Source organism: Podarcis vaucheri (genome assembly GCF_965113315.1).
Source record: "Podarcis vaucheri genome assembly, chromosome: 1".
Lineage (NCBI taxonomy): Eukaryota > Metazoa > Chordata > Lepidosauria > Squamata > Lacertidae > Podarcis > Podarcis vaucheri.
In genome coordinates this window covers 62,706,061-62,717,980 of record NC_138759.1, presented here as the reverse complement: position 1 = coordinate 62,717,980, position 11,920 = coordinate 62,706,061, and the positions used below count along the sequence as shown (strand labels likewise).

General features: G+C 41.4%; 1 long non-coding RNA gene across 4 annotated transcripts in view; it reads left to right on the top strand.

Moving 5' to 3' along the window:
* Positions 1-424: 424 nt before the first annotated feature.
* The window catches only part of LOC309527273, a 55,468-nt gene continuing 43,972 nt past the window's right edge, over positions 425-11,920 (top strand). For 3 of the 4 annotated variants that reach the window (XR_014217166.1, XR_014217167.1, XR_014217168.1), the window contains exon 1: positions 425-565. This is a non-coding gene — a long non-coding RNA (uncharacterized lncRNA). Of the gene's footprint in view, positions 566-3,522; positions 3,594-11,920 lie in introns of all 4 variants that reach the window. The other variant, XR_014217169.1, reaches the window with a different exon arrangement.

Here is an 11,920-nt window from a genome sequence, read left to right as displayed (position 1 = left end):
GAAGTGAGACCTTTTGATCAGGTGGTGTTTAATCAGAACTGGGTTAATTTCTACCACCTGGTCTATCTGCTCTAAAAAAGCGACTACCCAACACACACAGAGATTTGCTTTGCAGGTCTCATCCAGATGCACACACCTTTCAGCCATTAGTAATCAAAAGCACCCTTTCCTTCCCAGCCTAGTTGAATACTGTTAGTACTGAAGGACAAACTGCATCCTGCCACGTCCAAAACAGGATGAAGCCCCGCCCCCTAGTTTTTAAGACCACCCCATGGATGGTACTGGAGCAATTAACCCAATGTGTGTGGGGGGGCGGCGGTTCGAGATCTGGGAAGCTTACAGAGATAAAGTGGCAGTTTTGCATTTAACACCAGCATTTAGCACTAGCTCAGGGTATTGAGAGCTGCTTGATTAGAGGGTGGGGTGGGGGCAATTGGCAAGTGCCTCCTTCAGCTTCCCCCCTATCTAGTTGGTATGATCCTTTCCCTTGAAAAGAGAACTTCGGGACCTCTTTCTGCAGTTCAAGCGAAGCAAGAAAAATGGCGTCGTGCATCTTTTCCTTGAGGTAATAGCGTGGTTATTTTCCTTCTGTGCGTAAGTCTTTGGAATGGCTCAGAATACGAGTTGTGGGATAGGAAGCTTCCTTTTCAAACCTAAAATCTGGGAGGAACTCATAAAACGGCCTTAGCCAAGCTGCTTGCCTCCCGCTTTCAGTTTCCTCTGTGGAAAATGAGGACAGTTACTCAGTCGTGTCTTAATAGGATTCCTGTAGAGTTGACAGGACCCGGAGTGGGTCACAACAGGAACACTGTCATGCAAATATATGGTAAATGGTTAAGAAATGGGTCCCCAAATTGATGTTTGGGTTAAAAGTGGGTCCTGGGGTCTGAAAAATGGCATACTTACTACACACTTACTACTATCTGACATACTTACTACAAAGCCAGTAGTAATTATTCCGAGTTGCTCAGGTCTTAACATGCCTTCAGGTGGAGCCACACCCTTCTCCTGGTATTGCTTTTATGTTGGTGCTTTGAATACAGTACCTCATTGATAACGGAATCCTCCTATCCCTCATTGTTCTCCACGTGTTGCTAGTCACTTTTAAGTGCGGTTTACTGTATGTTCTTGTTATAAGAATTTAAAGTCTCAAATATATAATTAAATGTTAATACATTTACAAGGCAAACACATACGTATCTTCTTCTTTGGCGATCACTTATAGCCGAGTAAGATTGGCTTCCATAAACACTGTTTTAACAATGAGTCCGTAAGTGACTGTGGAGGCCAGTTCTGGACCCACACGTCCTTCCACAGTTGGGACATTGGTTTCCAGGCGGGAGTTGATCATGGTGTGGATTTGCCAAGCCTTCCTCTTAGCACATTTCTCCCTTGCGTCCTGAGTTCCAGTGTCTTCAAAGCCCATGACACCTTTGGTAAAGGCTGTTCTCCAACTGGAGCGCTCACAAGCCAGTGTTTCCCAGCTGCTAGTGTTTATACTACATTTTTTTAGATTTGCATTGAGATAGTCTTTAAACCTCTTTTGTTGACCACCAGCATTATGCTTTCCATTTTTAAGTTCGGAATAGAGTAGTTGCTTTGGAAGATGATCATCAGGCATCCGCACAACATGACCAGTCCAACAAAGTTGATGTTGAAGAATCATTGCTTCAACACTGGTGATCTTTACTTCTTTCCAGCACACTGATATTAGTTCACCTGTCTTCCTAAGTGATGTGTAAAATTTTCAGAGACACTGTTAATAGATGTAGATAGGTAGCCGTGTTGGTCTGCCATAGTCAAAATAAAAAAATTCTTTCCAGTAGCACCTTAAAGACCAACTAAGTTAGTTCTTGGTATGAGCTTTCGTGTGCAGTTGGAGATGGCGTTTATAAGTGGTTCATGTTTCACAAGCATATAGTAAGGTTGGTATTACAATAGCTTTGTAAACAAGCATTTTGGTTTCCCTGCGAATGTCCTGGTCCTCAAACACTCTGCACTTCAATTGGGAGAAAGCCGCACTTGCAGAGCTCAGGCGATGCTGGATTTTGGTATCAATGTTGGCCCTTGTGGAAAGATAATTGCCTAGGTAGAAGTGATCAACATTTTCCAACATTACACCATTGAGTTGGATTTGTGGCGCTGCAGAGGGGTTATTTTGTACTTGTTGGTGCAGCACTTTGGTTTTTTCGATGTTGAGTGATAGGCCAAGTTTTTCGTAAGCTTCTGCAAAGATATTTAAGGATGGTTTGGAGGTCATCCTCTGAGCATGCACACACTATGTTGTCATCAGCATACTGAAGCTCTATGACGGAAGTTATGGTAACCTTACTCTTTGCTTTCAGCCTGCTCAGATTGAAGAGCTTTCCATCTGTTTGATACATGATTTCTCCGGTGGGGTGTTTCCCTTTGACAAAATGTAGGATCATGGCAATGAAAATAATGGCAATAGAGTTGGGTCTGAAACAGTGCAGGAAAGCAGTCATGAAGCCATTTTGACTTTCCCAGTGACCTCAAGTGTTCCTCTGCAGTAAGGGAGGCAAATGGGGAAAGCCTCCCCATTGTCTCTTTGCTCAAAAATCCTGTCTTAAGGGTATATCTGCGTATGAATAGAGTGAGCCTGTGACCTGGATTCAGGAACTAAAGTATTCACCATCACAAAAGAGTAGCCAGACTGCCCAGGTAATGCAATCAGAGACCATTATCAAGCAATCAGTGACCATGATCAGGTATCCTGGCCTTAGGATTCTGCTGTAGACCGCCCCTTCTGTGATGTATGTATGATGTATTGGGGGGTGGCCTTAAGCTTGCAGGAGGGCAATTTCAAAAAGTCTATAAAAGGGCTTGCACACCATTGTTCGGAGTTCCTCCTCCCTCCTGCATGTGGTGAGTGAGGACCCTGTTGCAACAGTTTAATAAAGATCAGGCTTACTAGCTGCTTTGCTTCTCAATATTCTCTGGTAGGCCTCTGTTATTTTCTCCTACCGATAGGGAACCCACTTTAGGACTCTATACAGGCTCTTCGATACACTATAAGGGGGGAAAAGAGCAGATTTTGTTTACAACTGTGCGGATTGGCTCGTGTGTGATGTTAGCTTGCTAGTCGTGCACCTGTCCAACCTATCCATCGCTGATGCTGTGGAGCACTGTATCTTGTGGGAATGTGCCGTATTAAATTATAAAACCAGCACGAAAAGCTTAATCCAGTAAAATAGGTTGTCAGATTTTTATAGGACTTCCCTTCCTTCGTTTTGTTGTTATGACTGGGATCCAAACTGATTAATAAATAGGAGTTTTGCCATTTTATTTCAACGGCATGATTGCACCTTTAAGCATTTTCTGTTAAGCAAACTGATATTTTTAAAAAAATTGATATTTTCCCACCAACCATCCTCTACTGAGTATTAGTAATAGTTTATTCTTTATTTAATAATACACAATTTACAGCTGTTTGCTTTCATTTATTAATAGCCCTTTCCACTGAACAGGATTAAGAGAAATAATTATTTTTACACACCATAGGGTCCCTGTCAAGTATTAGGTGGATGTCATTAACGTCTCGACAATTGGGAGTCAGAACTGCAAGCATCCAAGTAGGTATATAAAGCTAACAGCGTTCAAAGTTTTCTTCATCTTTCAAAAACAGTTTTGCTAGTCCACAAACTTTTGTCCATATAAAGCTGGGATTAAAAGATAAAGAGTCAGTGGAATATCTAATGCAAGACCTACGCTAATATGTGTTAGCTCAATATGAGTTAGTAGTACAAAGGAGAAATACAGAGAAAGGTAGCATGTACAGAAGACGCAGGCTTTAGTGATTCAGCATTGTGTGGAAGATTCTGTATGCCATGAATATATGCAATTTTCTACTACCAATTAAAAATACTCTCATTGAGTTTTTGCAGATAATTATTGTAGGAATATAATAGGTTGAGGGGTAGGGGATATAGAACCGATCCAACGTTTCAGCTAAAATTTGGAACATTTCAAGTTCTTCTTGAATAGTTGAGAAATTTCCCTCTTCTGCTGAAGAACCTTCTGCAAACTGGTCAAGTAACTGAATGGGGTAGAAAATTTCAGCCACAACTGTAGATCTGGTTTTAATATTATTGGGTTTTGTTTGACTGTTTTTGAAGAAGGCAGTTGGCCTGGGCCCTAATTTTTCAGTCCTCCTTTTCATAGCTCATCATCTATCAGTATGTATTAACAATAGAGCTTAATTCAACAGTAAGTGACTGGAAATGTCTTGTCCAGATTTAACCTTTAGAAATATTCAGTGAATTGCCCCCCTGTGTTTTTCTGCCTATGATAGCAGGGCAGATTTGGGGATGTAATTTTCCTTTGGGAAAGAACAAGTAACTGAAGTCCAAAATAATACACGTTAAAACTAATTGCCTGTGATGTATAAGAAGGACTGCACTCTGCATTCTGTTGTTTAGGGCAAAACAGTACATCAATCTGGATTGGGGCATTGCACCACTTTCCTGCTGCCATTTGCCCCCAAGGGTACAGCTTGTAGTAAACATAGCCTTCAGAGGAAAATACTGGTGGTGGGATCTTTGGTATGGAGCCTCAGTCCAGATTGGGACCACATTCCAGAATAGGGTCTCTATGGCTGCTTTTCCTAAAAATTATTATTCTTTATTAAATTTCTCTTTATTAAATCATTATTTATTGCATTTCACCAGATGATCACAGGGCAGTTTACAATATAAAAACACACACACAAAAGTAGATAACAAGCAAACACATACACCCACCCCGTCCCATGGTCAGCCAAATATGTTTTAAAAGATGCATAACTAATGTAATGTGTAGTTTGGCTGAAGGAGAGATGGGGAATACGATGTTCACTTTACACTATTCAGGATGATGATAATAATAATGCATAGCAGGTGCAACAGTGATGCTGATCTTCTACTTCAGTGGAATAGTGTTCAAAATATTCAGTGACAGTTTGTGGAATAGCAGGTGAATGAAGCAGAAAATGAAGCAACAGGTTTTCCCAATTCTTACCAAAAATGGTGGAGATTGTGAAACCGAGTAGTTAGCTCTACTAAGCACAATGGGGCTTATGTCTGGCTAAATATGTATACAACAGCACTGAATGGTTTTGTAATGAACATCTATTTTTACCATAAAATTCTATGCATCTATTGTGGGATTTTGGATATATTGTATATATATGCGGGAGAACATGTCTCGATTCTTCCTCCTAGAGTGAGATGGCTTAATAAGGAAAATAATAGAAGGATTTGTATTTAAAAAATAAATAACACGTAAGAAGGTAGTTGAAAACACTTCTGATGCATTTATAAAAGTAAAGTTGTACTAAAATAAATCCCAGTACATTTAAAAAAAAAACACATTTCATACTTTAAAAAGCTACTTTTAAGATGGGAATTAAGCATTTTAATTGCACAGGGATTTATCAAAGCATTATCAGTACAAAAGAAATTCTTTTTCTCGTGCATTAGTTGCATACTAATTAACACAGTTTGATCTTTTCTAGATGAGCATGTTCTGAATTATTACAAATGGGAGAAAAGCGGTCTGTATACACAATATTATTTTATAGCATTTATTAAGAAATTGGAGTTTTTAATTGCTCCTTCAGATGTCTCAGAAACAGATGAAAAAGGACTCTAGCAATAAACACACTTCATGAGGTTGCATGTACTATTTCCCACAATATTATTGAAGTTAGGTGTGTTACACGCTATCAGTTTCAATTAAGTCATGCTTTCCACTTCTAAAGATTCAACCTCAGAGAGCTTTACCTGGGGAAAAGCCCAGTGGGCTTACTTATGTGAACTAACTAAAGTAAAGACCTCTTGAATTGAGGTGTTATTCAGAAAGGCTTTGACCCTGGGAAGGTGTATGTGTGTAATCTATCATCTCAAACACACAATTTGCCATATGTGTAGTTCATGTGGCTGCCGACAGATCTGTGAACTGCTGTGTGACAAGAGACCACTTCAAGTAAGTTCATCCACGCAAATATATGCCTATCATGAGAGCCACAGCAATTCCTACATAGAGTTTAATGACCGCTGTATGCTGTGCGCATATAAAGAAAAAACCTTCAAACATTCTAGACTGTACACAGCTATTTAAATACTCATAAAATTCTTTTTTAAAAAAATCCCTGCTCTGTTATTACCCAATCAGTAAGTATATTATAGTTTAATCATTTGTATGAGCTCTGACTAATATATGAGCAAGGTGCATGTAACTATGCCTTTCTCTTAGTCAAGTTCCATCAGAAAAATGCACCATTTTAAACTAGTGAATAAATTATGCAATAATTATAAGCAAATAGAAAGCTGGGGGAGGCGGGTTTCTCCTGAACGCTTAGCATCAAAAGATTCAACCCTCAAACCCCCCCCCCCTCAATTTTTTTGCTTTTTCAAATACAAATTTTCTGTAGTCTCCCGAGTCCATTCAGCACCACATTAAAGCTTCGAAAATGTGTGCACTACTAGGAACAAACCATTAACCTCAAGGAATCATAGGTCACAGCATGAATGGCAATCACCGGCATACTATGAGTTCCTAGCACTGAGAGTCAATGGTTTAATTAAACAAGATTTGCATGCTGCATGTAGATCACACACTGTGAAACACCTTGAGGCCAAGGCTGTCAGTATAATGTTTCATGGGATTGTGCTTAGCCTTCTGGCTGTTAGCGATGGCCATGGGAAAACAAAAGGTGCTGGCTCAGAGCAGAGAGTCGATTCAAACAGGAACAGCAGCACACAAACGCAGACAATCCTCTCGAGGTTTGATTGTGTATTTTGAAAGGAACTTAACATACTGAAGTAGTCAGGAGAACATGCCCTATAACAATTTTGAATTGTCGCTGAACTGAGACGCAGCTCATGCACACAACCACAGTGCTTAATTTCCTCCAAACAGTACACCTCAGGATTGCACTTCGGTGACTGACTAGTGCTGGAAGGATACCCATGTCAGCACAGGATTGCAAGGATTTCTGCAGTTGTACCTTCCCTTTTGGGAAACAATGAGAACAGGGCGATCACTGCAACTTCATCTAGTCAAAAAGGTCTATCTTCAGGTAAAAATATGGCAGTTCAGCACCATAGGTGCTATTATTTTCAAGACCAATGTGTCAACCATTGCCATCTAGGTCCAGTGGTTGCTGGCTTTTATGCAGATTAAGAAGCTGTCCACAATAAGCCATTATTATAGAAACAGATGGGTAGTATGGCCTTGATATTCTCGCCTTCATTTAATAGATGACTTTGCTAAAACTTGTCTTTTGCCCCAATTCAGCAAAAGATTTATCTGTGTTGCTTATGCACACGGCTTCCTCTCTGTGTGCTTCAGGATTAGGAGATGAGCAATTTTTGAAATTTATCTTAGTCCATAGTTCTGCATGTGTAGCGGTAGGCTGTGTGCAACTGGTACTCAACTTCTGAAGATTCCCCAGTGATACCTGTTAGGATTATTGCCCCGTGTTTGCAGTCATGGGATTGTTATCTGTCACATGACGGTGTATGTTTTCATTCCACAGTGTGGGAAGTGACAGAGACAGGATGTTTTGTGTCACTGTGTTCTGGAATGTAGGATTATTGTCCTTTGTCCTTTCTCTTTGCTGACTGATGAGAAAGAGGAAGGAGCTAAGTCAGAATGCTTCAAGTGTATTATATGTAAATAAAGTGGATTAGCCAAGATGTGTGCTATTGGGTCTGTTACATGAACCGCCAATACTCTGCAGGTTCCTAAGTCTGCTGATGCTTCTTGGTATTGGTCGCTGTGATGTTTGGATTGGAGAAAGCTTTTGAAGCTCCCGAATGAACAACCAGGAGGGAGAGAACATGCCAGTCGGCCTACAGAGTAAAGAGTGGAGTGGGAAGGATGACCTTTTTTGACTTGATGGCCACATTGAGAGTCAGGTCTCTGAGGGTTAGATGGTTGGACACAAGCACACTCTCAGAGTACATAGACACTTAGTGGGAGGGAGATTTATACAGATAGGCAGATGCGTAGACATTGCCACATGTAGTCAAGAAGGTGCATGCACACACCTTCAGCAGAGGAAGATATACAGGCCGGCAGGCAGATACACACATTAAGCCAGGTGGACACACACACACAAATTCAAGGACTTTTCCATCACCCTCTCCTTACTTACAGACATAGGGGGAAGGGGCGATCTGCTATTGCGCTTCATGTAGTTTTGCACCAATGCCTGATGAAGAGATACAATCTCCAAGCAGGGTTTTCATGACCTGGCTAAATGCTTTGTGTGCATTCTGTTAGCTTTATACTTCGGCTGCGCTTGAGAATAATAGCCAACATTAGCAGATGGCTGCCAAGAGCATCTGCAACGAAGAAGACTAAGTAGAACTTTTGGGGTTTCTAACAAGTCCCAGTTGACAGAAAAGTGTGCACAAGCACCTGAGGGCACATGGGGAAGCCAAATGAAGGTAACAGAATACTTAAATAGGCTTTGGCGTCTTTTTCTTTTTAGAGGAGAGATCATTGGAGATGTGGCATTTTGTAACATTTGGGTTTATTTATAAATATGGGAAGAGAACATAGGTGGAGGCAAACAACTTAAGCACTCCTTCAAGCAGCAGGTCCCCTGCCCTGGGTCAGGTCCCCAGAAAGAGGCTTCTGCATCCAAGTAGGTGACTTCAGCTCACAAGCCCTCTCTCTTTCCTTCCTTCTCCCTGCCTACTTCTGTTTCTGATTCCAAAAAATATGTCTATTTTTCCTACGTACAATTCATTGGTTAGGGTGTGTATGTTGAGGGTGGATGAGTCATCTTCTCTGGGATCAGATGGATTTCTCTGTTCCATGAATAGGGAACCTGTAGCCCCCCCAATTCCCATCATCCTTCACTATTGGCTATGCTGGCTGGGGCCAATCGGCGTCGGGGTCTAACAACACCTGGAGAGCCACAGGTCTCCCCATCCCTGCTCTTACTTGGAATATTCCACAAAAGCCTCCCATTTTCTAGGATTTAGCTTCCATAAAGGAGCCATCACAAAGCTATAGGCATTCTTTTGCCTGACAAAGGATGTAAACAGGCTGGTTTTCATAATGATATGCTCTGAGCTTTGTCAATTCTATCAGCAGGACTGGCTCCTGTTGATCCCAGGATCTCAGTTTGCTGTTGCTTGTCCCTCCCTTCTGTTGCTGGTTTCTCCTGTCTACTCATAAGAAATGCCAACATCAGGCTTTTTCAACCTCAGTCCTCCAGATGTTTTTTGCCTACAACTCCCATGATCCCTAGCTAGCAGGACCGGTCGTCAGGGATGATGGGAAACATCTGGAGGGCCAACGTTGAGGAAGCCTGGCCAACATTGTCTAAGGAATTTTGGGTCTTGTGGCACTTGAGAAAGCCTTCTTGCACAAGCTCTGTCTCTTTCTCCTAACAACTGTTTTTCAGAATATTGCTTTTTCGGCTGCAGCAGGTTTCACAAAATCTTATTAGACATGGATACCCTATATAGATAAAGGGAAATAAGTTAGCATAAACAGCCACGAGCATTATTTACAATTTAGACTCCGTTTTTCTTCTTCATGGTAGTGCTTGTAATTCAGGCTGTGGAAATAAAAGTGAGTCCATTTCTCCCATTTATTTAAAGCAAAACTCAACAAACCTGCTGCACCTGGGGCTGGGTGTGGAGAGTGCAGCTGAATGGGACACAGCTGTGGACATCCACCTTGGGATTGCCCTTAAAAAACAATCCTAGAGATAGCAGACTAGAAAGATGGCTGCTGTTTCCCGGAACTCTTCTCATTGTGAGATGTTTGCAGGTGAGATGAGAGTTTGTTTGGACCCTGAGTGAGATCCCAGAGAATAAGAGGAAGGATGTGTCAGAAGGAAATTGAATTGGTACTGATTTTTATATATAAGTAACTTTGCACTAATGCAACTTCCCTTCCATATCCTCTCCCTTGTGCACTCCATAAATTTGCATTGAACCCCCAAAACATTTTTAGGGGGCGTGCAGGGAGATGAGAGGGGAAGTTAGTTCCCTTGTTTACCCCTAAGTGCTTGTGCTTGCTGAACTGTTCAGTTGGATGCCACCTTTTGTAAGCCAAGGTTACCCCCTGCTTCCATCCTTGACCCACAAATTGTGATGGGTGCCTCAACTGATGACATCTCAGAGTGTTTACCCAGTTACTTGATCCCAGGAGGGAAGTGTGGTGATGAGAGATTAGTAAGCACTATTATGCATAAGGCTCTCTGGACTGTTTCAGTTTGCATCAGGTTTTTGTACAGACGTGTTCTTTCAGGCAGTGTTTGTTCCCCTCTTCAAATGTAGCCTAGTTTCATTCTAAACTACTTTGCTGACAGGAAAAATGACTGAAATTAAATGAAATGACTTGTGAAGACTCTTCAACAAAGGAAACACTTGTTCGTCATGAGCCATATCTAGTGCATAAATCATAGAGAAATGTCATCCTGAAAGCCTGTATTCTTTCTGAAAAGCTTCATTACAATGAAAACAATATACAAAGCAGAAGCAAAGAAAAGCTGCTAAATAACAGGTAATAGTAATAAAATCTCAATAAAACCCCATTATCCAGATGCTGATTATCTGAGGGTGCAATCCACTGAAGAAACCCCAAGTGTTAAGGAAATTAAAGGAAATACGCATAACAGCTTAATTTGCATGGAAGTGGCTATGGTGATTGGCTTGGTTGGTTGTGGCATTTGGAATATTTTAGCTGGCAGGGCTGATGCTCACTAATAATGGGCTCGTAATACAGATTTTTGCTATTCAGAATACTCATTTTTATTACGACTTAAGTCACCCTTACCCTGACCTTCTCACTCTCTTTGTAATTAATAATGAGACATATATTGAGCTAATGCCTACTTTTGCAAGGCCAGCATTCAACATACCAGGCTAGTGAGGCTCATAGCTGCTGTTTGATTATGCTCGGAACATTTTTTATCTGTGCTTTAGGCAAGTCCACATATGGGCAGCATCTCAAGTTAGCCTCACTCCTAAATAAGATTTGTGGTCCCTCTTTGCATCCAGCTTGTCTCCAAGGCTGGATGAGGAAGGGCCTTTGCTCTGGAGGATCCCTGCCCCCCCATTTCCTTCCTCTCTTGGAAACCATCTCATTTGCTTCATTTAACCTTTTGTTGGCCATTGAGCAAGCTCTCATTGAGAATCCAAGGGTTGCAATCCTATACATCCACATCTTTGGAAATAGTTGGGTGGGGGCACCTACCTTTCAGTAAGCAGGAATGAGTTTGTGCATTCACAGCAGGTTCCAATTAATGTAATAATTACACCGGGCAGCCAGAAGTTGATGCAACACTGCAGAAGTGAGATGAAAAGAACTGAGAAGCCAGGGAATGCAGGAAGCATTGATGGCTAGGGGTATGTAATTAGGTAAGGGAATGCAAAATGCAAGTGTGTATTTCAGGCATAGGTAAACTTGGCCCTCCAGATGTTTTGGGACAATGACTCCCATCACCCTGGGAGTTGTAGTCCCAAAACATCTGGAGGGCCGAGTTTGCCTATGCCTGGTGTATTTGGTAAGCATCTAACTGTAAATTAGGGTTTGATCTCTTTGAATTTTCCCAGGATCAGGGAAATCTAATTTGACTGTAAAATCAACTGTGAGGTGGATGCTTCATGAGGGAAACATGTGGATGACACCTCGAACTGGCCTCAAATATGCAGTAAATACACAATAGAACTTGGTGTGGATGAGCAATTGGTCTCATAGCCCTTTTGTTCCTCAAAGCTGCAATGTAGTTTAGTCTTAGCATCCCTAGTGCATGTGTTGTTGTTGCTGTTGTTGTTTTAAGTATTTTTTTATCCCTCAGAAAGGTAAGAACTAAAATTAAAACCATGGAATAGCCTGGTGCATGTGTGTTGCCTCTCCAATCATAATCCAAGGCCTGCCCCTGTAATTTCTA